The sequence below is a fragment of the Mus caroli genome, unplaced genomic scaffold (genome assembly GCF_978045245.1).
Source record: "Mus caroli unplaced genomic scaffold, Mus_caroli_1 scaffold_19, whole genome shotgun sequence".
In the NCBI taxonomy this organism is placed as follows: Eukaryota; Metazoa; Chordata; class Mammalia; order Rodentia; family Muridae; genus Mus; species Mus caroli.
In genome coordinates this window covers 16,267,667-16,293,503 of record NW_028227274.1, presented here as the reverse complement: position 1 = coordinate 16,293,503, position 25,837 = coordinate 16,267,667, and the positions used below count along the sequence as shown (strand labels likewise).

Here is a 25,837-nt window from a genome sequence, read left to right as displayed (position 1 = left end):
GGGCTGCAGTCTCCTGTCAGGAGCCTAGTGTCTGGAAACCATGCAAAACGATTGCCATTCCTCACTGTCACCAGGGTTTGCAACCTTAGAGCAACCAGAAACCAGGGTGCCTTTCGTGGTCCTACTAATATCCTAATAATTGATATAATTCTATTATTTGACATTAGAAACATTTCTATTTACTATTTCTATTTACTAAGTTTCTTTAAATTATTGGCATTTTATGTAAATCTAAATGTAGCATTAGTTACATTCTATTACTGCTGATTAGTAAGCTATTACTTTGTTGAATATGAGATACTTCTTCAGAACCTTCAATCAAATGTTACTAAGAGGAGGTTAGAATACTTTTCATATAACATACCCCCTCTGGAATTTATTACTCTAAAATTTGAATGATAAAAAATGTCATTCTATATATTTTCTACTACTTTGATTTCTTTTTTTAAAATATAGCTCCTGTGTTTCCTTGGTTTTGTCAAAAAATATAAGGGTTTGATAAAATGCAGAAGTTTAGAACTGTTCTGATGGGCTTTTATATCAACGTGGCCAAAGTTTCATTTTCTTCTGCAGACTTTGACTTAAGTTTTTTAACATGATGGACTAGAGGTTTAAGTGTTCTCAGAATACAGTGCTTATTATTTACTGATTCAACATGTATACCTTGAATTTAATTTGAACTTTTGTTACAGTGTCCGAAATCATGCTATGCATGTTCATATGGCAGGTTTGCAGATTCAACTGTTTTGGTGAGATCCTGATTGACTGGTATCAGTAAGTAAACATTATCTTTAACAATATATAATACCAGACTCTTCATCAATATCTAGTATTTGATAAATTCTTCTGAGTCTTTCAGAACCATCATTCATATGATACTTGACATTTTGACAAAGTCTCAATTCTCCTGGAAGTTGTCAAAGAGTATCTTGAGGAAGATCTATAGGCTCATAAATATTTATTAATACTGATGTAGATTTGACAACATCTTTAAGCTTCTTGTACTTAAATTTCTGAATGAGAAGTAATATGTGCACAAAATTATGATGTAAGTGACCAAGAAAATCAATATTAGATGATATGATTATTTTGACATCTTTGGAATTCTAACATATTATAAAATTTTATATATTATTTCCAGGGGAGTTATTGTTTTGACCAAATAAGCATACCCATGCTCAAAATATGATTCAGCTATTTGAAATAAGCTTATATCTTTAGTTATTAGAGAATATTCAGTACATTAGAGTTGAGTATATGTATATGTGTATATGTTTGTATATGTATGTAAGTATATGTGTGTTTTTTCACATTTGTGCTATGAGTTAATAATATTTGATGCATATTAGTATAGTTCATTTATATTTGTCAAACACTGCCTTCATTTCAAATTTTGGCCCATGCAACTAGAAGATCAGTGTGCAACTTTGATTCTGGATTCAGTCTCATGAATGCTGTGGTTAACAAGGCACAGGAACTTGAGGTCTTGTGATGATTACAGAAGGGAGAAAGTGAAAGCAGCCCAGAAAAAAAGAACATCAATTTTGTGGATGAAATCATTATTTTTCAGGAAACTTAGCATTTTACTTGAGAGAGTGAGACAACATGGAAGTCAGCTGAAAATGCCAGGAGATATGATGCTAACTGGGAGCATGCTGCCCTGTAAAGATGAGATTTTTTTTTTTAAACGTGAATGGAGTGATAAATCATGATATTGTGAGGACACACAAAAATCCAAAGCAAGGACAAGAAAGTAGAGAAGGAGATAGATGACACCTGGCATAAAATGTACCCAAATTCTGACTTTGAAGGGCATGAGAGTATTGCAGAACTTTCTAAATATTTGCTAATGTATTTGAAGCATTCTAAAAAAAATAAGGTTGTTTAACTCTTTTTGTGTATTTTAATTTTCTCTTCTCATAAAATGCTCAAGGGAAGAGAGAGTGAATGTTCAGAATATGTTAGAGGTACTGGTGGCAGGCAGGACAGTTTGTACAGTAAACTAAATATTCAATAAAACAACAAATTCTAGGGAGAGCTTTTGTGAGGAAATTGGGATAAAACATATTCACAATTTAATAATTAATTCCATTTAGAGTGAAAAAGAAATGTTTTTGTTTATTTACATTACTAGATATACTTGTTAATTTGGGGTTAGAGACAGAATCTGTATAGAACTCTGTTGGTAGAATAATTTCTCGCATGCAGAAAGCTCCAGAATTTAGTCTAGCAATTAATAATATAGACATGGTGGTCCAAGTCTGCAACTGTAGCATGTGGGGGGTTGTAAAATTTAAAAGTTATAAGCTGAGTCAATAGTTTATCAATGTGGATGTGTCTTGAAAACAAAAGGGAAAATAGGATTTGAATAATTAAGTAGACAGGTTTGATGTAAACAAGAGTGTCAGGCTAGAGCTGAAGAGCAGGGAATCAGTAGAGCAGTGAAGATGAAGTCATACACACAGACAGGAAACAAGGGAAGATGATGGAATACACAAACTCCATATCCAAATATTTCATACAGAGTATTGGCTTTAACATTCCCCTCAGTCTAAGTAAAGTCCGGACATTTCCTTCTACACCTTATGTAGCCTTCCAGCCTTCTTCTCTCAGAACATTCACTTAAGAAGCATAGAAGTATAAATTATATTTGTGCCTTTGAGATGTAAATTTTGTTAAAAGCTTTTGGCTAGTTTTATGATCTGTAATTGCCATTTTCAAGGCCCTGTGAATCATCATTTGAAACATAATTATCAAGAAAGGAGTACTTCCATTTCTCATTTTTTGTGAGAGGGTAGCAGCTTTACTTTACAGGGCAGCTTGCTCCCAGTTAGCCTCATACATCCTTCCATGAAGAGTGGAGAAAGTTTACTTTTCCTTTGAAACCTCAGATAAACTGACTTCCCTCTACCTCAGCTGCAGAAAACTCTATTACCATTTCTTGTGAAGGAAAGAAATTCAGACTATACTCTGGCCCTTTCCTCTTAGTGCAATAACTTATGAAAATTTAACTTAAACTGCCATATTTTGTTTTTCTGTTCTGAGAGAGTAAAGCCACAAAAATATACCAAGAATTAGAATGGTCATTGTTGCACAAGGGAAGACAATTCAGATGTTAAAGGACCATCAAAGCAAGAGAAAATTAACAGTTCAGGAAAAAAATGTAAATAAGAATAAAAGCTTGCTGCAATGTGTAGGAAAAAAAACAAACTAAATGATTTGTGAGTAATAAGTAAATATACTGGAATTGATATATGTTGTATGTGAATAGTGAAGATATATTGGGACTGGATGAGCTGTAAAAGGAAAGTCATCATTGGAAACTATAAGAGAATTTAAGAATAAAATATTGGGTTTGAGAGCTTTGTAAAGATACAAATTGGTATAGTTAAAAAAATATTCAGAGAGTAGCCTTTCTATATACACCTTTCAATCTTATGAAATTTATAAAAGAAATTCCATCATTGAATTGTTGAGTTCAGTGGTGTAGTATTAAAACATAAAATGATTTAGCATAAAATTTATGTAATGAATCTTTAGAATAAAAATATGATCTATATAAGTCCTTATTATATTCTACATCTTATCCTTATAGACAAAGATAAATGTAGCTATCATCCCTCATCAAAGAAGTTTCTCTTTAAAGCAAATGGAGTTCATAATAGAAAACCAAAACCTGGGATGGTGCAGAGATCAATCGGCAGTGTGGAACCCAGCAATAATAAATACACTACATTATTAGTATATCATTATCCATGTATAAATCTATGATTTGGGTAACTTTGCAAAAGAGGGCACAGAAAGATCACAAGAGCAAGAACACCATGGATATGCTGTGAAACAGACTATCTTAGAACTGGCTGAATAAACAAGACCAGAACAATTGTAGTAACTGTGGATATGCTTACATGAAATGAGGAAGATTTTAATGGAATCCCATCCCTAGAGAAAGATCTAGCAACAACTAATGATTGGTTATAGAATTAACATTTCTTGTGTTTGAGCCACTTATTGATCATTCAATATAAAATAATCAGCCTAAAACCATAAACACACAATGAAGAAAATGTACTCTACATGTTGTATTTATATTGTTTTGTTCTTTCTCATGCACACAAAACACTATATAATATGTGTATGTGTGTGTATGTTTGTGTGTGTGCATATATTGCAACAATAAGCAAAAGGAAAGATTCTTCAATTTGAGAACGGGTTGTGCAAAGAGCTAGAAGGAGGTTATCTTGAAGAGGATGAGTAGAAAACTGGGAAGGACTAGAAATCATTTATTCAATTTTAATTTAAAATATAAATTAGAAAAATTGTGTGGTGCATGCAAACCTGATTGGTAGGAGAAATAATTTTAGCACAAATATTTCTGTTAAAGCTAATCAGGAGCATATCATGATTCTCTTCAGGTCACTGATTTTGTTTTCTTTAATTCCATAATGTTCCATCTCCTCCTTCCAACTCTTATATTATAACCCCCACTTTGTTCTTTCAAGTTTATAGCCACATTAATGGCCGTTACATACTTATACCTGAATATATGCATACAACTACTTAGTCCATTTCATGTTGCTAACATGTATGTTTTCAGGGTTCACAACTTGTAATTAATACTACATTTTCTTAAAGATGAATTTAATACTTCTCAGTTGGAAGCAGTTTATTGACATATCTTGTATATGCATGTGTCTTCATATTGTCATCATATGACAAGATTCTTCTCAAAATCTAGTGAGAATTTCCTTTTTTCCCCTATCATTAGTATTTCAGAATGCATTTTTATGAGAAAGGGCCTGTGTTGGCGCTCAGGACACTCTAAGACCAAGTTCTCAGCACAAAGGAGATTTATTTGCTCAGAGAAGCAAAGGGCAGGAAATAAGAGACAAAGACAAGAGATAGAAAATTGGAAAGAAAGACAAGGGAACATGGGAGTGGAGATGAAGGTATATTTGTACCACAGAGGGCAGATTGCCTCTGGATAGAAATGAGACAGATGAGACACATAAGCAAGTTTCAATTTATAAAGGAAAAGGGGAAACCCAGAGTTAAAATGAGGTGTTTAATTTTCATTGGGAATTCTAATTAGTTGAGTTGAAGGGGGCTTTTGATTGCTGGACTTCAATTTTTTGGTAGCTAGACCATGGTAATCAGCCTCATGGGGAGAATGTAGCCAGATCAGGTAACAGACCTTGGGGGCTAGCTTTAGTAATTAATCTTTTGTTTTTTTTGTTTTTTTGTTTTTTTGGGTTTTTTTGGTTTTTTGTTTTTTTGCAAGGTAGATTGAATAGGGGAGAAGGGTAAGATCTGCCAGGGCTGTGTTTGCCAATCCTTGTGCTTGCTAGCATTCTTTCAGTATAACTGGACTTTTATTTTCTAACAGAACTAATTTTAAACAGAGCTGATTATTTTTTGTGTGTAACAAACTGGAACACCATAAACACCTGATTATAAACCTCCTTCTGTGTCCAGTATCATCATAATATTATACTATGCTCTGTCAATAGAAGATGTAAAATTTCATTTTTCAGACATTTTATTTATTTCAGTGCTTTTATATAACAATTTGGTTTAAATGGTGAGAAAAATAAACACATCTATGAACCTAACAAAGCAAAAACACAAATTTAGGAAAAAAAAAGACCACTCTAGGACATTTCAAGGTAGCAAATTTGTCTATTTTGATGCCAACTTCAGTTCCTGTAATATATAGCCTCAATGCTGGAAGACAGTAAATAACTTTAGTTTGTAAATTTTACTCTGATTTTAGAATAAATGAAGGTGAGCCTATTGTTTTTCTTCACTACAAATTGTACAGAGATCATCAACAACGTACCGTACATATGCTGAGAGACTAATATTTAGTGCACAATCATGTACACAATGTTCACTAGTTTAAGGTCAAGCATTGGTGACTAACATTTTCCAGAAGGTCCTCCAATGCTCTTGTTCCCCACAGCCTCAATTTCAGTAGATTCTTTCTTACATAGTCTTTCTCCTTATGGTTGAACAAAAAATTCTAATTTTTGTTTATCTTAGCTGCATAAAGTTGTTTTCTGGATATTGCTTTTACCATGTGACCTATGTCTGGAACATCATTAGGACCTTACAACCAGACAATATTTCTAGATGTAAGTATGCAGTTATCGTTTCATTCCTTTATCTTTTGTTATTTTAAATTAAACTTTTTATTCGATATTTTCACATTTAAATGATGATCACAATTTGAAAAGTTGTTCATTTGTATGTGTGTATATGTGTTTGTTTGTGTGAGTGTGTGTGTGTATGAGAGAGAGACAGAGAGAGACAGACAGAGAGAGAGAGACAGACAGAGAGAGAGACAGACAGAGAGAGAGACAGACAGAGAGACAGACAGAGAGACAGACAGAGAGACAGACAGAGAGAGAGAAAGAATTTTAGGTGATTGAGAATTCAGCTGTTGATTACTGGTTAGAGAACCATTCTGTCACATCAGTCCAATTCTTCTACCTTCATCTGTGTTCTGAGAACTCATCTTATGTCACCAGGTTTGCATGACAACGCACCTGTATATAATACTTTACAATCCTACATGTACATATTCGAGGCTTTGACCTAAGTGAAATACTTGTCTTACTATATTTTTGTCTCTGGTTGATTTGTAAAGTTTATCTTGACTGTATTACCTTGATTTAAATGACTAATGTTCCTCCCATTAACTGCTCATTACAGCATCACAGAGCTTATTTACTCTAGATTGGATTTATCTGGAATCTAAGAGATTTACAATGGGGATTTGAGTGTCTGGAGTCTACTTATTTCCATTTATTTTTGAAGGTAAACATTTCAATTCCATTTTTCTATGTAATAGAAATCTCCTTTAATCAATACTGACCAAACAACATTCTACATCTTTCCCTTTGAGTGTTCATATCTACCAAAATAATTTATTATTTAATTGTTCTACTAAAGCCATTTTTAAATCCTTATATAAACATTAACACTAATAAAAATTAACTACTTCCTATGTGATGAGTGAACATTGGCAAAAGTTCACACCTACAGAGATGGCCTTTTCTTCCTGATGATGTTTATTTAATTTAAATTTAATTGTCAAGATTAAAGTATGATTACATTTCTCGTCCCTTTCCTCCTTCCAAATAGTCTCATGCACTCTTCTCTACTAATCGTCAAATTCATGCATTCTTTTAACAGTAATTATAATTGAATACATATATGTAACATACATATACATATATATTTCTAAATATCACTTGTTCATATCATAGAATATTACTTGTTTGTATGTTTCTATGTCTGGTCATTTGGCACTGGAAATTTTGCAGGTTGGAATGTGATGGAACTGTGTTTCCCATGATCAAGAATCACAAGTGTCAATTATTTTTTGCTACAGTTCTTACCATTAGAATTTCAAAGTACCCCAAGCATATATACTAAATATAGCAAGTTCTCCTTCATGTATGAAGACAAAGTTCACATCAATTCTAAAAGCATTCACTGAGAATGAAGTTTCCTATGAATGGACAATATATAATTTAGGAAGTCTGGAAGTTCTGGTGGTCTTCCTGCTTACAATGAGTTTCTATAAGAACCCCCAGTTTTTAAACAACTGCTAGAGGTTGAACCCCTCACTTTTAAACTGGACCCCCAAATAAGTAAGGTACTATCACTGCTTAAGCTTTGCCAATATTTTTATCATATTTATTCTCATAAGCCAACATAAACAAATGTTTTTCAAAACTTTATTTTCTAAAGATGCTATCCTTATTAATTTGCATATTTCTGCACATAAGTGCAATACCATTTTAAATAGCTTAGCCAATTTTGACTAATTATTTCATTGATTTTAGTGTAGGCATTCCCACATTTTCCACATCCTGTAATATCCTCACACAATTTCACAATATATTTATAACTGACCTTGTAATAAGATTACTAGAGCACATGGTTTCTGATGATGCCACAACTCCAGCACCCATCACACTGTGTCGTTCTAATGTACTTTTTATGCTACAAATTATCAATAGTACATGGCCATGACTCACAAGGTTTAGAGAAACTAGAGAATTCAGTGTTGTGTTTCTACATCTTTTTAATTGACAAGATCCATAGGCAAAAAGCACATAATATGATGACTGGACTCAAGAACTCACATCTTATATTACTTTTGCGAAAATTTTCCCTTTAAATCTAAGTCTCAGAAACAGTAGTTGAAGCTCAAGTAAAGTCTCAACTTCTTTCAAAAATTATATAAGGAATAGAGTTTTGGAATTTGGCCAACAGTAAAGTCAAAGAAGAAGCTAAGAAAGTTACTACTAAGAAAAAAAGAGTCATGTTTAAAAAAAAAAACTATTTAGTGTGCTGTATGTTCTTTTTCTCGTACTGTCTCCTTGGAAAATTAGAGCCCATTTCTATGTCTTGAACTATCTTTTCAAAATTGAAACTTAGGATACATATCATGAAATTTATTCATGATATGAATAATTGAAAGTTGCTTCAGTTATCTTTTATTAAAATGTGTAATTGAGTACAGTTTTAATGTTATACTTTCATTATTTTTAGCCCTGGTTTTTATTTTATGAAATTATAAATGTTGCTTGATTTCTAATGAACTAATTATCCATTGTTGCTCACTAATAGCAATGACCTCTCTAATTCATTTGTCCTCTTTAGCAATCAATTTAAAGCAGTACCTGATAATATTCTAACATCTGATAATATTCTAACATTTTTACTTAAGATAGAGATTCAAGGTTCTGTGTTATTTATTATTTACTTTAGTATGTAGAATTTTAGAATGTAGTAATTTAGAATGAATAATAAACTACTCTGTGATTATAAAACATTACAAATGATAGACAAGAAAGATAGAAAAATTGGGTGCACTCCTTTGTGGGTGTTGACATCAGCAGTAGGGTCCTGATGTTTGTTTGTGGAAAGCAATCTCTTGTCTTGGCAATGGCCTGGTAGGTTGTTTGGGGATTTTCATGGAACCTCTTTGGCTAGAAACCTGACTGGACGAAACACAGTATGGAAATATTATATAATAAAGAAAGGCAATCTTAATGAATTCTCAAATAATTAGGGAGACTAAGCCCCTACCGGCCATCTTTTGTCACTGAATGATTTTTTTTTTCAATTTCAATAACTATAAAAGCCCCATTTCAAATTTTAAACTTTTATTTGCTATTATTAGGGTTTTTGGGTGGTGACACAAATAAAAGCCAGGGTTTAACACATACTTAGGAAAATGCTCTGTCATATTATACTCATAACCTGTTTTATTTTATAAGTCTGTTCCACTATTCTCTTTAAGTGCTTAGTAAGAATGGAGCATATTCTTGTTTGTGGAATTACAATAATTCATTTTATCACTTTGTAGATTTATAATATACAACTAACTACAATTATCCTCATACAAACATATAAAACTACACTTCATAAGTGTAGTTTATATTTGCATTACAAATTCATGTGTGTTTTCACATGTCTAGTGTGTTTCAATACAAAACCCATTGTGAAATATAAGTAATATAGATGTATGGTAGGCAAATAGATTTTGGGTAGATATCTAGCTACATGGTGGGTGGACAAATCAGTTAATGATAAAAGACAACATTTTAAAAAACATAAAAATAACTCTTTGCAATGTATTTTTGAATTACTTTGATGTTTAACATTAAAATAATTATGTTCTTGCTTATTGTATCAGATGTACAGTATAGACAGACTATATATTTTGAATTTTTTTCCTAATTCACTTTCCTTCATACAATGACCACAATAAGGAACAAAGTATATTACATTATTTTAGTGTAACACCATGTAAATTTAAAACTATGCTTCAAATTCCATGTCCAATCATCCAACAAAAAATGTTATTACTCAAAGTTATCCATTACACTTGTATGTATTTTTTAAAAGTCCTAAGACATTGGATTAATATTAATATATTTCATAAATTCTCTTCTTAAGTGCATGTGAGTGTAAATTTCAGGCTGTGGATTCATACTCAAAATCTACAGTATATACAAATGCTACCATCTAGTCTCATTCCCTTGATGCTCATCCAGCTTTAATGGATGAGGTTTTGGAACCTCTTGCTGAAAATTTAGCTGTAATGGCAAGAGAAGTGACTATACTCATCCACAATGCATGCCACTAGAAATTACACTCGCAGAGGCATAGAAAGCTGTGTTTATCCCTGTAAAGCTAAAAAGGCACCTGCAAATGTAGTTGTGGATGAAGGTCAGAAGCACCACAGAGCACCTGCTGTAGGGAGCCATTTTAATCATTCCTCTCCTGGACTAGAAACAATGCTAAATCTCCCTTTCAATTGAGCAAAGTTATTATCAGCAAATTTGCCAAGTTTCTGTTGTGGGATTTTCTATTCAAAGGAAGGAGGCTATTTATTGCAGTGAAAAACACTCTTTTCCTGAACCATGCTGTTTCATATGAACTACGGGCATTAGTGCATTCCTATGTCATGAACAAAATCAGCGTGCAGGCACCTGTATTAAATTCTATTCATTCTCAGGGGGACCAATTGGTAGATCTGTTTTTCTCTATTTCTTTATACATGGATATGCCTATTATGTTCATGTGAAATTGAACCCTTTAATCTAGGGGAGTAAAATATAAAGCATTGTAAACAACTCAAATTAGTTTTAAATTGTCATTAAATGGATGCCTCAAAGTAATTAATTTCCCATGTATTTTAAGTCCTTATTGCTCTCTTGTTACTCCAGAGAACCACAATAATATATAGATATAATTCTAAAGAAGTATAATTACACAGTGTTAAAGTACTACATATTTTTTAATAGTTTGCAAACATTTAAGAGACAGTATAGATATATTAGAGAAAGAAAATATATTGATTAATCAGGACAGTTTCATAATCATAGATCCTTTGTATTTGTGGACATTGTGTTTAAAACTACAATTATGGAAGAAAAAATATATTTAAAAGTAAACTGAGTTATTTCTCCGCTTAGACAAATATACCCTGTGGTAGTTTGAATATGCTTGGTCCAGGAAGTAGCACTAATTGGAGGTGTGGCCTTGTTGTATTAAGTGTGGACATTTTAGAGGAAGTACATCACTGTGGGTAGGGTTTTGATATCTTCCTCCTAGAGCTTTCTCCTGTTTGCCTTCAGAACAAGATGTAGAGCTCTCAGCTCCTCCAGTGCCATGCCTGCCTAGATGCTGCCATACTCATGCTTTGATGATAACAGACTGAACCTCTGAACCTGTAATCCAGCTCCAATTAAGTTCTGTCCCTTGTAAGAGTTGCTTTGGTCATGGTGTCTCTTCACTGAAATGAAATCCTAACTAAGACATACCTTTACCTTATGTTGTTTACCAAGATTCACTTAATTTAAAAAGAAACTTTAAAATGACAAAACTTTAATGATGTATCTTGAACACATTCACATGCATGATATATACTAGTGGATATATGTGTACACATGTCTATAAATGTATGTATTTGCATATGTATTTTTATATCAAACATCACTTATAATATACATATAGTGATATATGTGTATATACATATATTTCTAGGCTCTTGATATCATCAATACCCAAAATGACATAAAAATCATTCATGATCATATGTTTTATAGGCAGATATTGCTAACCAAGCACTATTAAACATTAAACAAAATAGTAATAAATGATTAGTACTTATTCAAACAGAAAAAGTAAATAGGTAATTTGTTTTGTCTTTTTTTTGTGTGTGTCTTGCCCTTAGTATTACAGGGACTGGATTATGACCAGTGTGAGCTAGGCACCCAACACTGATCTATTTATGTACTGGGAAGGATTTTTAAACATGTCTATTGGGTAGGATAGGAATCATATTTTCTTATAAATTAATAAGCTTAGTATGATGTCACTTAAAAGTAGAACTGAGCTGAGATTTCAAATATATAATATAGGATAGATTTTAATATTTTAGTCAATTTTTCCAAAAAAGTAGAATTTTTCTTTTGATATAAATTAAAATAAAAACATCTAGAAATTCAGAATCCTACCTGCATGCTAGTTCATGTTGTTATATTTTTATAGCTTTCAATCATTTTTTGTTGGACAAGTAGGTCATTTAGTCATTTTAGAATCTTAGATTTGTAGAGACAAAGCATAAAAGTATGTAAGAAATGAACCTCTTGAGAATTTTTGTTTTTCCAGAATCTCATGACTTCATTCATAATTTTTTCTCCTCTGAGATACATCATGCAAATGTCAAATCTTTAATCAGCAACTTCAGTTTTGAATAGCCCCATAGAAAAAAATCCAGCTAGGATCTTGGTTCTTTTTTCATTTTATTGGGTTAAGATTGAAAGGAGGAAAATAATTAACATTTGTTAATTTCGTATGTGTTTGACCAATTTTACAAGATAAAAATGTAAAAACAATGGAGATCAACACAATAGACAAAGCAGAACAAAATTCCCACTAAATCTAACTAAATCTTTGGTTATTTTAGGACTATAAAGATTTAAAGAGTAATTTTTAAAAGTTAATCAATGGAAAAGGCCAACCAATAACTAGCCCAACTTGTGACCCATCCCGTAGATAAGCATAATCCTTGACACTATTAGTAACACTCTCTTATGCTTGCAAACAGGAGTATAACATGGCTGTCCTCTATGAGACTCCACCTACCAACTGCCTCAAACAGATAGACACCCACAGCCAAAAAGTAGATGGAGTTAGGGGTTAATTATAGAAGAGTAGGAGGAAGATTGCAGCCTCTAAGGGGATAGAAACTCCACAGGAAGACCAATAGAATCAACAAACCTGGACCACTGGGGATCTCAGAACTGAACTATCAACCAACCAACCAAACAAACAAACAAACAAACAAAGAAACAAAAACAACAACAAAAACAGGCTAGACCTAGGCCTCCCTACACATATGTAGCAGATGTGCAGCTTGGTCCTCATCTGGGTCACAAACTGAGGTGTGGGCGATCCCAAAAGTAGTTACCAGTACATGGAGATGTTCTTTTAGCTTAGCTGCCTCAGTGGGAGAGGAAGTGCCTAGCCTTGCAGACTTGAAGTGACAGGGTGGGGGGATTCCCAGCAGGACCCCACCTGCTCACAGGAGAAGGGAAGGAAGGATGGGGAAAGATGTGAGAGGGGTTGTGTTACCATTCCTTCTAGGCTTTGCCCAGCAGTTAACCTAGCAAAAGTCAAATAGGACTGGCTTAATAAAAAAGAGGATTTTTGCCCCCTCCTCACCCACTTACTCTCTTATTCTGAGTCTCTTCTCTCCCTCACTCCTTTCTCCTTCTTTCCCCTTTCCCCTCCTCCCTCCCTCCCTGTGTTCCTGGCCAGCTCCTCCTCTTGACTTCTCTTTTCTCTCTCTTTCTCTGTGTCTCTGTCTCTGTCTCTCTGTCTGTCTCTGTCTCTGTCTCTGTCTCTGTCTCTGTCTCTCTCTCTCTCTCTCTCTCTCTATGTCTCTCTCCCATTCTTTGTCTCTATGCCCTTCTCAACTCCCCTTCCAATGCTCTAAATAAACTCTATTCTACACTATACCTGTTTTACAACTGGTACCTCAGAGTGTAGGAATGTCCACAGGTGCACTTGCTCCCACCTCTCTGTGATACTTAGTTGTATAAAACATACCCTGACTCTTTCTTTTTTATAAAACACAATGTTGATGCCATGATTCAGATCTAGAAAATACTCTGCCAAAAAACAAAACAAAACAAAACAAAAAAAAACATGGTGACTGGGAGGTGAAAACAGTGATTGGGACAGAAATTGAAAAAATAAAAAAATAAATAAAAAATAAAATAATTTTTTAAATAGTTAATCAATGTAGATAATAACACCAGTTTATAATTACTTTATTTGATATATTTCAGAAAAAATATGTAGATTATCCCTGAGATATCAGGCATAAGAAATACATAAAATTGCTATCAACAAATTTGTCGCCCCTCCTTGAGTGAGTTGAAGATCTTACTGGGGTCAGTTGGAATTTTGCAAAACAAGCCCACAACTGAGTTTAGCTTCCAAAACATACTTTCTTCAGTGGACAAAGAATGGAAAGTTGGAAACCTCACTTGCAGAATTATGCTTGAGCTCCTCAGAGCTAAGAAGTCACAGGTATAGAGGATAGGATCTAAATGAATTAGGGAAGGCAAATGGTTGTCTATTTTCAATCATAAAATTCTGCTCTGATCTCCGGAGCTCTCAACTGCCATTGATTTTTAAGTTCCATTGCTTCTTGTCATGGATTATATGTCATTTAATATAAATGTCAGATTGCAATGCATTTTAGGTTGCCCGGTAGCCACTTGGGCTGTCATCTTAGATCATTCTACAATTGTCCGGCTTTCCTGAATGATAACTGTTGACCTTCAAGCTATTTGTACTCTAAGGTAAAGAAATGTATGGCCTAGGGTAAATTAACCTGAGCATATGCTGAGGCCTGTGTGGCCCTGGTGGGAAAAGAGTAATAGGGTTCCTGCCAGTGGGACAAGGCCCTGCTGTGAGCCTCTAAGAGGTCTGTGGCTGGTGAGTTATGTGTGAAATTTATATAGCCCCTTAGCTATAGAAATCATTCCAGGAGTCAGTCCAGACCAGGGACTTCCACATTGCCTTTGGCAGTCACATTAATGGTAGTACAAGTCAGGACCTAACTGTCAAATCAGGTGACAGCATAGGCAGCCTACTCCCATTAGGATGCTCTCCACCACCCTCAAGTCCCCAATTCTGCCTGTCTTCAGAATTCTGTCCATCTGCATATACCTATCCATTTTCTTTCTCTTCCATTCCTCCATCTCATGCTTGCTTAGTACTGGTGCCACAGGTGTCTTCAACCATTTGGCCACATAGCAGACACCTCTGGTGCCACGGACAGGCCCCCAGTTGGCCTCTCTCAACCCGTGGAAAATTAAGATTTTGGATAGGTGGGCATAGAGTTGGAGATGAAAAAGGTAACAAACAGACATAGGGAGTGCTGTGCCTGGATGTATTTTCTCAAAGCGAGCACCAATCTTATAATACAGAAGAAAAACAAGAAATCTAGGCAAATACATCTGTCAAGGTACACTGGTTCTTAATACAAAACAAAGAAAATGCATACATAAAAAGATGGTGGGATCCAGTCCTTGTTTACAACTGAGAATAGGAACAACTCTTAATTAAGATCAGCTAAACACAGGAGCCAGGTGAATGCTCTGATACAATGCTAGCCTATTATTAAACCCACCACCAGGGGTTCTTTAGTAAATACTTGATTATGCTATTCCTCTGGGCCTTGTGAAAAACCTGCACCAGGGGAATTCCATTCTACTAATCCTTTCATGAATAATAGTACAACCCATCTATTTCCTAGGCCATTGTGTATTCCTGTGTTTGAGTGTGACTCGGCTATTGTTCTAAGTAATTACTATGTAGGCTAGTCCTGAGCTTTTCTAGCTCTATTCAAGTAAATTGTAATGCCTAATTAGATTCACTATCTCTACTAGAAGTAAATTTGAGTGTTATCGAATAGGTAACATTCTTATTGAATTCCAAGCTCAGGGTTGGCTTCAAGGACTTTCTAGGACATTGGAACATTGGTGAAGGCTTAGCTATATGTCAAAATCCATCCTTAAAGCATTTATAATAAAATAATACTGAAAGAGAGCACACGGATCCATACACCAGACTAACGTGGGGACAGGTTTTAAGTGTACGTACTTTGGGAATGCCAAGATTCCAGGAGGCTAAGTTTCAGTGAAACTGTCTCGGGACTGCTTCCAGGTTTCTAAGCCTGTCACGCAGACTTCATTGGAGTGGATTTAGCACTCTGGGTGCCTTTATCATTTGTAAAAGCCTCTATCAGAAAACATCTTACTAAGCTCACTCAAAATAAAACTGCCTGGGGCTGGTGAAATGGCTCAGTGGGTAAGAGCACCCGACAGCTCTTAGCTCTTCCAAAGGTCCGGAGTTCAAATCCCAGCAACCACATGGTGGCTCACAACCATCCGTAATGATCTGACTCCCTCTTCTGGAGTGTCTGAAGACAGCGACAGTGTACTTACATATAATAAATAAATAAATAAATAAATCTTAAAAAAAAAAATAAATAAAACTGCCTGGCTTTGGTCTTACAAAGGTAGTGTTAGAAAGGGAGAATGTCTTAACACTGAAGGAGAATTACTAACTGAAAACACTTTCCCAGAATGTTTATGAATAAAAGACAAGTTTCACTAACATCTAAGATGAAAATAAATGACATCTTCCTAGAAAAGAAAGTAAAATATACAGTGTTGAAGTTTATTGTTTCCAGAATCTTCAACTCACTCCTGGTCTAGAATTTATACACTTTATTCTATAATTATAGAACATTTATAATTCATATAAATTCATATAAATTCATTTATAATTCATATAAATGTTCTACGTGTTTCTATATAATTTCTATTTTTGTTGATTGTGATAAGATACCACCTGATTTAAAGGTTAATATTTATTATGTATATAGTCTTTTGCATTTTGAAGAGGAGAGGCTCATTTGTAGCCTATTTTAAAGTTGCTGTATAGTTGAACGTGATCTTCACCTCCTAATAATCTTATCTTACCCTCCTCTGATGAAATTTCAGATAGCAAGGACTCTAGTTCTGAGTTTTTTTTTACCACCTTCACTTAAGTAATTAATGACTTAAGTAATTAGCCAGAGGCAAAACATTTAGGCAAGCAGTGGAAGAATGGGGGAGAAAGATAATGATCACAGGATCATTCATAGGATACACACTATGAAGACAGGCAGAACTGGAGACTTGAGGGTGGTGGGGAACATCCTGATGGGAGTAGCCTGCCTAAAGTATCACCTGATTTGATGGAAAGGTTTTGGCCTAGACTGCTACCCATGTTACTATTAAATTAGTCAACTAATAAAATTAGATATTTCTACATTCTTAGTATTTTGCTTTTATATACACTTAATAAGTTACATGTGTGTGTGTGTGTGTGCGCGCGCGCGTTGTTGCCCTTCTCCCATACATAAGAGTGAGGTGGGATGCCTATAGTACTGCGTCCCACATGGCCTTGGTGAGGACAGATTAATATGGTTCCTGTCCCTGAAACAAAGCCAGTGGAACTGGGCCTCCAAGAGTGTTAACGGCTGCCATGGGCATGGGGCTTGTTTATATAACAATGTACATATTTTACTTTCCTCCTTTAAGGAATATCTCTTTGTTAACATTAATGGCTCCATGAAAATCAGACAGCATGGAGTCCAAGAAGTGAAGGTGAGGTTAAAATTTCAACAAAATATTAAATCTGGGACCTTTGAGACAGCCTGTAAGTCTGTGGAAAAGAACTCTGAAAAAAAGGATTTGAAAATATATAATTTATCAACTATGCAAAAAATAAGGATCCAGCATGAATTACATGAGGGGCTTTATGAATCTAAAGGAACAGGGGCATCTACACTATGAGTTAACTTGTCAAAAATATACTAAAGAAGAAAATAGAGATTTATGAAATGGTGGATACAAGAGATTCCTCCCAGCTATGTTTTTGTTTGTTTGTTATTTTTCTTTTGTTTATGCTTATGAAGGCAGACAAATTCTTGAGTCCAGGATCAGTCTGGTACAGAGCAAGGTTAGACCCATTCATGATAAACATGGTAATTTTAAGACAGGGTCCCACCCAGCTACTTTAGCATCTCTGCTTAACCAAGACAGGCAGATCTCTGAATTCTTTTGCAGGGTTAAAGTAAGAATTAAGAGGCTAGAGTCATCAGAGACTGATTTATAGTATAATCAAAAGGAAACTTGAAGTAAAGGACTGGATTGATATGTAAAATAAAAGATTGCTTATCATCCACAGGAGGTAAGCTAGTGTGTAGACAGCTTGGGACCACCATAGGATTTGGAGTCATTTGTTTCTAAGCTCCCAGACACCCCTTCTCTCAGAACCCCTCTCCAAGCCAAGACTGGTCCTTGGCACTACACAGGTGCATTTGACTTTGCAAAGCAAAACTCCAAACTGAGTTTGAGTTCCAAAAGCAACCATATATGTATGTGTTTGTTTTATATATAATTTTTAAAATATTTATATAAATATATATTTTTCTTAATATGTTTAACCATCACTTAAGTTAACATACCTCATAAATATCTCTGAGAAAAATTCATACTACATGTATTTACCTCTGTCTTAATTAGATGAGGGTATTGGCAATGAAGAGATCAAATATGAACAAATCCATTTCTCTTCAGTACTCCCTACAGTGGAAGCTAGAGTCCTAGACTTAGATTTCATCCACTCTAGCACTCTTGCACAAAATCCTTTAATATGATGTATCATTTTATTGTACACTGATTTCCTAATCAAAGGAACATATTAAGCCACCTTTGACTTCCAAAATATTATTATATTTAGAATTGTGTCATCCTTCCTATAAACATGAATACAAGAAGGAAGTTTTCTCTCGGTGGTATATTTTTCTGCTACTATTCCAAGTGGGCATGAGACTAATTCTTCAGCTTTTGAGTAGAGATTGTGTCAGCAGCACTCCAGGGCTTTACCGGCATTTGGGGTCTGAGTCAAGCTACATGACAGGATACTTCCTTGATTTTGGTTTTCCTGTGAGTAATTTTCCTTTTTGGAGTGAACATTACCCACCTTCTCTGAATCTTCAGCCTGAAGATAGCTATTGTAGGATGATAATTCCTCTTTGAATATAGGAGTCAGCCTAATCAATCCCTCTTATATACATATATATCCTATTATTTCTCTGTCTCACTGTAGAACTTCAACACAAACTCTTTCTATATCTTTTCATGTGTAAACTTTTTTGTTTTATTAATTTTTATGTAATTTGAAATTATTTTCATATTATGACTATACCTACATAAGATACAATTCATTAATATTAGGTTAGGTTGAAACCAAATTGGTTAAATGTTGTTACATTACTCTCTGAACAACAAAAACACCAAATAATATTCAATTAAGAAAATTAAAAATTTGCTTTCCTTCCTGTAAAATATGATTGATGTTATGTACAATGTAGTAGATCAATGTGTTTTGTATTGATATTTTGTAATTTATATTGTAAGAAAAATTAAATTGTAGTATGCAGGAGCTCTTTGTATATCTGCTTAGCAACCAACAGTTTGAAATACAGGATAAGAAATTAAGCTAGTTATATTATTTCATTGTTTGCATTTGTACATTTACTTAATCCATGCATCTAATGAAGGATACTTGGTCTAACTCTGTATTTTGACCTTTCTGACCAAAACCACCATGAACAAGTAAGGAAAGATGTCTTTTATCAAGCTTTCATTATAAGGAGGTGAAGGAGGAGGAGGGAAGGAGAATGTAATTCTGCCACTCAAGACAGCTTTGCTCAACTTAGATGAAAGTATGTTAAATAAAATAACCTATGGTAAGACTAAGATAGTCAGACTTATGGAATCAGATAAGATAATGAAGTTTGCAAAAGTGTATGGATGGGTATAATTAAGTGATATTATTCAATATGTATAAAGTATTAACTGTGCTAAGTAAACAAATCATAAAGATCTATTGAAAAACATTTTCAATAAAACATAGTTATTAGTTAATTATAATGGTCTTTAAAACTTGTGCAGTGTTAATCTCTTAGGTCTTTTTAAATATATACAAAAATATAAATGCATATACCAAAAACTTACAAAAAGGAGATAGATCATGTTGGAAGATGTCCAAATGACTCTTACTTTAATAGTAGTCAGCATTTCATGAATATTTATATATATTGGAACACAAAAATATGGTTCATTACATGATTCAATAAGGCTGGTGAAAATAAACAAAACTGACTCCTAAAGGTAGGTAGTTTCTACTCTATATGACTTAGTTATAACTATGAGAAGGCTGAACAATGCACTCTGCTGTAGATTTTAGTACTAAAAGACCCATGAAAATGATAAAATAGCCTTCAGCTTCCAAAGTCAGTTCTAAGTTTGGGGTCCTTCAATGTAAGACTAAGCATCTTCTCATATAGTACACAAATGCACTACTACAATAGAAACAGGAAAGTACAGGAAAAGCAAACAGCAAAGGTAAGGGCATTAGCTTCTTGTCCCAAGTATAGGGAAGACTCCAGACTCACGTCCAGTGATGGGTACCCTTGTAAGCATGTCCATCAGAACCCTGATTTTGCCTCATTTGAAGATTTATTTTTACTGCTCTTAATGTGTTCTGTGTCCTTGGAAAGAACTTTATCAGTATTTATGGGCCATGATTTCATCTATGCTGGATATATATTTTAGAGCCCTGAGTTATTTTGGGTTATAATTTATGTTCTCTTGTTGTTGATCATTTCGTCTCATGTTTTTGGGAACAAAGAGTTCTATCAAATAACTCTATGAAATTATTTGTTTTTCCTAGTCAATTTTGTAGTTATGTTCCCTTAGCAGAAAATCTCTTTAAACCAAGGCTATAAGCCAAAGTGCTCTGGTCTTTTATGTGAAAAATCTTTATTCCTATTTTTCTAATCCACACTGGTTACCTTGACAATATATCAAGTAGCTTCTAAAGACAGTAAGTACTGGGCTTCGGATAGCCTCTCTAAGACATGTGTTGAAATTTAATTGTCATAGTAACAGTATTGGTAGGCACAGTCATTAAAAGGTGAAGAGAATATAAGAGTTCTTTCTCTTAAATAGATTAATAAAGTGGGTTATAGTGATACTGCAGGAGCAGATTCATTATGAAAGTGTTTTTCTCTTTCTGCTTTCATCTCTACCCAGGCTATTGATATTCAGCTTTTGAGGACGGGAAATCATGAAGCATTGTCTGAGAATCCAGTGCCTTTCTTTCCTATTTGTAGAACTATGGCCCACAGATTTTTCTTAATTAAGATTTCCTCCTTTCAGATATCTCTAATTTGTGCAAGTTGACACAAACTGGCTAGCACATACTGAGACAACAGATCAGCCAAAGCAATCAAAACCTACAGTAGACAAACAAACATGTTTGATATTCTTTCTAGGATTCAAAAACACACATGATTTAATTACTTTAAATCTTTATCTTGACACTTAGAGGATGAATCATTGGATAGTCTTGTTTGCTGCTTTGAAATCAGAATTTTAACATTATTTTAGGTAACCATTGTTAGAAAGGGTATTATAAAGAGACATGGCCATATGTAAACTATACTTTGTCTATGAAAAAATATGTAAGTGGTGAAATTCTAAAGTCAATAATACCATCAAATAAAATCAAAACAGAAATAAAATACTACTTCCAGACTTATGTCACTTCTATAGACATCCTATCCATGGATATGACCATGCTTTTCTGTGGAAATACTACTGTAAAATAGAAACACAGAAGCTCTAAAATCTGGTCCAACTTTCAATGATCTAAAGAAAAGAATGGATTTTTACTTTTTTTTATTTGTACTACTATCAGGCTAGAATGAGACCAAGAAATAAACTAGCTGTCAATCCTTATTATACTGCTTTAGCTCTACTGAACACTCCTGTCCTTTGCTCTGTGCTCTACACATCTGGTTCCTAATATATGTATTACCAAGGAAAATTTCCTCTTTTAATTTCATAAAAGGCTAATGCTACACTACCACATTAAATAAGGAAACAACAGAGAGAAAGCTATTTTCCTTGGACACATTAGTTTCTTAGAGTGTTTTCCATCCAGTGAACCCACTGCTTGTATATATGTTCTGTGATGTGGGCTTTCAGTGAGTGAATGTATTAAGTATAACTCAAAGAAAACTAAAGGAATAGCTATGAAGTAACAGATAGAAGGAATCTCCACTCTGTGCTGTAGTGACCCAAATGAAAGAACAAACAACATATATCTTCATCAAATGTGGGGACTACAACATGATACAAAAATGTACTAGAGAATCTCTGTTAAGATGGCCATGTATAATTCCTGATTCAAAGAATCAGCAAAAGAGGATCCTATCTGCTTCCCCATGGATGACTTTCCTATGAATTTCCATTACTCGTTTCCATAATAAGAACTTTTATATTATGGGCTAAACCATAGTCACCTAGGTTGGGTATGGTTTACATTCCAATATTTCTCTAGGACAAATGTTTTATATTATGATAATAGTTTAAAATTGTATATTTGAAATTTTTATTTATGTACACAGTATATTTTCACCTGTCCTTGTCCATTACCCCTCTCCAATGCTTTCAGGATGCATGAGGCTGTTTCCTTCCCAACTGTATGCTAAAAAGGTTTTAATAACAATAGCCAGTTGCAGCTTCTCCCAGTTACCAGAGCCAGATGACAACTTGACACAGGATCAGTGCTTTGGAGGATGTTTGGCATAACGTTCTAAAGTGGGATGAGGCAATCTTGTTCCAAAGCTAGTTTCTCGCTGAACTTAAAGAGCATTGATCAGGTTAGCAATGTAATATGCATTACAGGCTCCTTCTTTCACCCTCTGGAGCATAGCAACTTAAGGAGCATAGCTAGCTCTTCCTCATGTTGCTTTATACATAGCAGAAAAAATGGGCTCCTCAAGTCTGTGGACTCTGCTCAACTCACCACTTCTTTGGTTAAATTGAATTGTGTTCCCTTCCAGAACTCCTAATCCTATAACTCCAAAATCTAGTTTAACACCAGATTATACCCATAGTCAAATGAAAATAAGAACAAAATTAATTTAAGTATATATAATATTTTAAGAATATGTATTTAATTGTGTCATGCTGCTTGAATTTTGATTTATTCTGTGCAATAAGGGTACATAAAAAGATAAGAGGAAATTATGTCTCTATTTTGCATCAGGAAGTGAAGCAGGATGACCACTTATGAACATTAAGAAATCAATCAGTACTACATTGTGTAGTTCTTACCTCAAGTGCAATTTAAATGCAGAAGAATCTCTGTGGGCCAGAGGCCTAAATGTGTATTAGAAAAGATTTTGTCTAAAAGCACCATTTAAAATAGGCTTAAAGAAACAGAAAGAGAATTAGAAAACTGGAAATGAGGTCAAAAGTCTAGGATAGCATAAGCTGAAAAGTAAAAGAAGGAAGAAAGAGAGAAAGAGAGAGAGAAAGAGAGAGAGAAAGAGAGAAAGAAAGAGAGAAAGAAAGAGAGAAAGGAAGGAAGGAAGGAAGGAAGGAAGGAAGAAAGAAAGAAAGAAAGAAAGAAAGAAAGAAAGAAAGAAAGAAAGAAAGAAAGAAAGAAAGAAAGAAAGAAAAGCTCGGGCAAACAATGTGACACCTGTTTATATTGAAAAGTTAGGGCAGACATATTGTGTGATTATTGTCTGCTGAAAAATGTCATTGCCCCTGGTCTCAGAAATATCAAGAAAAGGAAGGGAGGAGAGCAGGGATGATTGGACTTACAATTCACACTGATGGAACGTTTTTAGTGTTTTTAATTAACATCTCCCTTACAGTTTCAATATTCTGTGATATGTTAAATAGTCTGCACACACTCTTTATGAGCCATCTTCATTTCTTGCATGAGTCAGCCATTTTCCACCCCTTTCAGGTCTTTATATCACACTCTTCTTGCCTTGTTGAGGAAAACTTATAGGACTTGTCAGACCTTCAACACTAAGCTGTTCACTATTTTCTTGTCAATAGTTTGAAAAATCCGAGTGATCTTTTCTTTCTACCTTCCAAGATGGCTCTCTGAGGGGAGGTTCTTCAAGACATTCAAAAGCAGTGATTAAAGCCAAGAGTGGAGATCTTGAGCTTGGCCCTCTTTCCTTTGTCCTCATTTGGTAGTTTCTCTCTCTCATCCTCTGTTAAAGAACTGCTGTTGGCAAATAACTCCTGTGGCTTTAGTTCAAGCTAGAGTTTCTCTACTGTCCTTTCACACCAGAGAACACAGTTTCTCATATTTTCAAAGGTAGATTTTATTTTCCTCTTTATAAATACTTTATACCTATATGTCTGCATCTATCTATATCTATATCTCTTCAAATGGATAACAAACTCTTTGAACCAACATTTTTGTGGTTTTTTTTAATAAATTAATCATTTATTTAGGTATGAGCTTATGATATAATTGTGTATCTTGCTTTAGTATTCCGTCTTTTAATGTTACAAATATTTCATATGGTTATTTGTTTTAAAATAAGGCCTTTGAGATGAGTTGATTTTTTTAGTAAGTATATTTTATTACTTTTTGTTAATATTAAATAGTAGATTAAACATATTTTCATATAACAATTTTAAACATGTAAAATATTGCCTGACACAGCCTTTTTTATAAAGTTGAGTCAGTTCTAAGCAAGTTGAGGACTCACATTTTATGACTGATATAACTTAAATTTAAAATTGTTATTTTTCCCTCATGAATTGATGAAAAACTCTTAACTTTGATGTGTTACTACCTATATCTTCAAGTTCAAGAAAAATCTTACTGAAAAGTTTTTAAAAAAATCTACTACAAAGTCAGATCTTTTGATGTAGGTTTTCTTTACATAAGTTATAGAACCGAAATTAAAATTTATATATAAATATACGATCAGATAGATACATATGTATAGATACAGATAAAGATGTAGATATAAATATTTCAAGATATGAATTTAATGTAGTAAAATATTGAAGGATGGCTTGTTTATAATGATTGGTGTTCATGAGATTGACAGTCAGAACCAAGATCAAGAGTACAAATTCAGAGCTCACAGTTTCTTCTTTTTCTGACTGGAAAGCAAAGGAATTTGTAAAGCATATTTGAGGGAGCTCATTCAATGCACTGTTCTACATGCATTTGGGGAGATCTCTGGCTTGCACCATGTTTAAGAAGTACAAATAAACTTTAGTCACAATTGTTTAGACTCATTTATTTAATTTTGGTTTTGTTAAAATTGAAATGAAATTCCATGTGAATATATATTTGATATTGTTCAAAAATAGCAGTTTCAGTTTCTTGTCCTAAATATCCAGAAAACCAAATAACCCAATTACAAAATGGTTTACTGATATAAACAGAATTCTCAATTTAGGAATCTCGAATGGCTGAGAAGCACCCAAAGAAATGTTCAATATCCTTAGTCTTCAGGTAAATGCAAATCAAAACAACCCTGACATTCTACCTTACACCAATCAGAATGGCTAAGATCAAAAACTGGTGCTACAGCAGATGCTGGAGAGGATGTGGTAAAAGAAGAACACTTCTCCATTGCTGGTGGGATTGAAAACTGGTAAAACCACTCTGTAAATCAATCTGGTGATTTTTCAGAAAACTGGAAATAGTTCCACCTGAAGACCCAGCTATACCACTCTTGTGCATATACCCAAAAGATACTCCACCATATCACAAGGATACATGCTCCACTGTGTTTATAGAAGCCTTATTTATAATATCCAGAAGCTAGAAATAACCCAGATGTCACGCAACCAAACAATGGATACAGAAAATGTGGTTCATTCACACAATCGAATACTACTCAGTTATTAAAAATGAGGACATTACTAATGTTGTAGGCAAATGGATGGAAGTAGAAAATATCATCTTGAGTGAGGCAATCCAATGTAAATGGACATGCATGGTATATACTCACTAATAAGTGGATATTACCCAAAGTTCAGAATACTCAGGACACAGATCACAGACCATATGAAACTTAGCAAGAAGGAAGACTCAAGCGTGAATCCTTCACTCCCACTTAGGAGAGGGAACCAAAATATTCATGGGAGGCAGAATGAGGGAAGGACCAGGGTGGGCGAAGGGAAGGGGAGGGGAAAAAGAGCAGGATATAGACTGGCAGATTCAGCAGAGAAGCCTAGAGGTCCAGGAGAATTAATAGAAATATGCAGTAGAGTGGGGTGGGGGATGGGAGGAACCACTAGAGAGTTCCAGAAACCAGGGATGTGAAAGG

The 25,837-nt window shown here is 34.2% G+C and overlaps 1 long non-coding RNA gene across 1 annotated transcript; it reads left to right on the top strand.

The window, feature by feature from the left end:
* The first annotated feature begins 699 nt into the window (after positions 1 to 699).
* Positions 700 to 11,209, top strand: LOC110284464 (uncharacterized). Its single transcript, XR_002376949.2, has 4 exons — positions 700 to 774; positions 6,043 to 6,134; positions 6,715 to 6,819; positions 11,163 to 11,209. It is a non-coding gene; the product is annotated as an uncharacterized LOC110284464 (long non-coding RNA).
* The last annotated feature ends 14,628 nt before the right edge of the window (positions 11,210 to 25,837 follow it).